General features: G+C 34.2%; 1 non-coding gene across 1 annotated transcript; it reads right to left on the reverse strand.

The window, feature by feature from the left end:
* Nucleotides 1-713: 713 nt before the first annotated feature.
* LOC126005240 (small nucleolar RNA SNORA51) lies at nt 714-843 on the reverse strand. Its single transcript, XR_007494409.1, has one exon. It is a non-coding gene; the product is annotated as a small nucleolar RNA SNORA51 (small nucleolar RNA).
* Between the last annotated feature and the right edge of the window lie 1,881 nt (nt 844-2,724).

Below are 2,724 nucleotides of genomic sequence, written 5' to 3' on the forward strand. Positions count from 1 at the left end.
GCAACTTTCATTCTTGAAAACTGAAAGTGTGAGATTCACATGTCCAACAGTCTGATCTTTTCAGAAGCTATAGACATGTGAAGGTGATTCAGAAACTGACTCATAGAAGTAACTTTTAAGTCTACCGTTTTCCTAAAGCTTGGGATTTACTGGATTTTGGCAAAGAACCAATAATGACTCAATTCTAGTTTGCTTATATCTTTTAATTCAATTGCAGAAATAAAATGATCAGGGCTTTCATTCCTACAAAAAGAGAATAGAGAGCTATCATCATTTTCAATAAAAAATTAGCATAAACATTGACACCCTTGCAATTATTTGGGGAATGACAATAAGCCAGATATTGTAAGAGATAAAAATACACAGAATAAAGAAATGAAAGCAAACTAAATACAGTTCTTTGGTGATTTTTTTCCTCAGAAAATTATTTTGTTAAAGATTGGACCACTGTCTTAAAATACTGATTTTGTTTTTAAAATAATTTATCACCATCACATTTTCTGAAGCTGTAGAAATCAATGAGTTTTCACATGGCTTATTTGTTTAGGTAAAATTCAATGTAATTGCAGATTAGTTCATTGTACCTTAAATGTTTAGAGCATGAATATTTTAAAGACAATTATGGCAATACTTACCTTTCTACAGAATTTTAAAACATATAACTGACAACACTTAAATACAGTTTCTAGTTTTGCTATATAATTTTCTTTTATTTTTGTCCCCCATTCACAATACAGACCAGGCAAAGGGCCTGAATTGAGGTGTATATGGAATGCATTTACTGGACCTCCTCTTTCTATACAGTCAGTGTAAAGAACACAGCCTGTGGTAAGCGTTGACATATACTTTTCTATCTATTGTCAGACAAATTATGCTTTTGTAAGAAAATCTGTTTTTTAATAATTCACATAGAAAACTAATAATATATTTGTCTAATAGAGCAAGGATGTTACATATATGATACATATATACCTATATTTAAGGAATAAGTGCATGTTATTAATATTACTTGTAAATCACTGTAAATATTGTTATTTACCCTCACACTGGTTATGTACTCTGTTTAACTTACTCAATAACTCTTATTTTTTCACATGCAAACAGAATATGAATAACTACACGTTACAGCAAAAATATATCAGATAGTAATTGCTCGTAAAGATATGAAAGGTATAATTGTTGTATAGAACACTCAGGGTAATTAATTTAGGTGATCTCTACACTTAATTCTGCCAACCAGATTTTAAGATCCGCCTTTAACACTAAAAAGAAAAAAATATTCCTACTTCATTTATTTTTCCTCACTACCTCCATTCCTCAGTACTTTCACAGCTTTTTCTTCTTTCCTGTGTCTTTTGAGAATTCTCTACAGTAAGTTATTTGTGTGAAAGGAACTCACACAGATACACAAAAATCTAGTTTTACCTTTGACCTCTAGAGAGTAAGTGAATCTGAAAGCCTGTAATGTTTGCAAACCCTGGAATCTTTTAGAAGGTTCACGATTATACTGAAACTATAGGGCTTTTTAAAAGCTTTCAGAAAACTGTAGATGTGGAAAACAAACTAGACAGCTGGGCTTGGCTTGAGGTATTTGCACAGTACATTTAACCTCAGATCCCCTGGTTCACTCTAAAGACTATGGGGGATTAAAAACGTATTTAGCAATATCTATGTTCTCTTCTTTTTAGTTTTAGGAACACATGTAATAATGCTCAGGATTTATTTGTGGAACATTTCTGAAAGTTTAAATTGGGAACCAAATTGGATTTTAAAGTTTGTTTTTTGTTATCTTTGTTATTGTTTGGGGGCTACACCTTGCTGCTTCCAGGGCTTATTCCTGGTACTGACTACTCTTTGATTAATCTTGGCTTCGTTCAGATGTAGAGGGAGGACTGAACTTTGGAAGTATTTACCTGCTATATTCTCACTCTGGCCTCTCTATTCATGTTTCTTACCAACACTTGAGGAATATTACATTCCATGATTGTTTGGATTTTATTTGTGCTGCCATAATAACTACTGACTAAATGCTTAAGTGTTTTAATATATCTATTTCCATGTGTTGAAGAACACTTTAATAAAATCCATCAAAAAAGCACATGTTGAAAGACAATTATTTTAGTATGTTTTGTGGAATAAAGAATACTATAAAATTATGCAATCTTTGGCCCGGAGAGATAGCACAGCGGCATTTGCCTTGCAAGCAGGCGATCCAGGACCAAAGGTGGTTGGTTCGAATTTCAGTGTCCCATATGGTCCCCCGTGCCTGCCAGGATCTATTTCTGAGCAGACAGCCAGGAGTAACCCCTGAGCATCACTGGGTGTGGCCCAGAAACAAACAAAAAAAATTGAAAATTATTCCATCTTTAAGAGCTTTTAAAAATAAGTTACTATATAACATATTAATAGGCACAATATAGGACAGCACAGTTTTGAAGAATAAATATGGGAAAGTATGTGCCAGCAAGAAAGTAATATGACATGACAAGAAATCAAATGTTTAGTGCAGAGATCCAAGAATCACTGAAAAGGTACATTTAAAAACAGGTAGGGGTAACCAGCAATAAACTTCCTCTTGAAGTTCCACACAGAGGGAACCATATTTAGCTTTTTTTTGGGGGGGGGGGTCACACCCAGCATCGCTCAGGGGTTACTCCTGGCTCTATGCTCAGAAATCGCTCCTGGCAGGCTCGGGGGATATATATGGGATGCTGGCATTTGAAC

The sequence above is a fragment of the Suncus etruscus genome, chromosome 3, assembly GCF_024139225.1.
Source record: "Suncus etruscus isolate mSunEtr1 chromosome 3, mSunEtr1.pri.cur, whole genome shotgun sequence".
Classification (NCBI taxonomy): Eukaryota; Metazoa; Chordata; class Mammalia; order Eulipotyphla; family Soricidae; genus Suncus; species Suncus etruscus.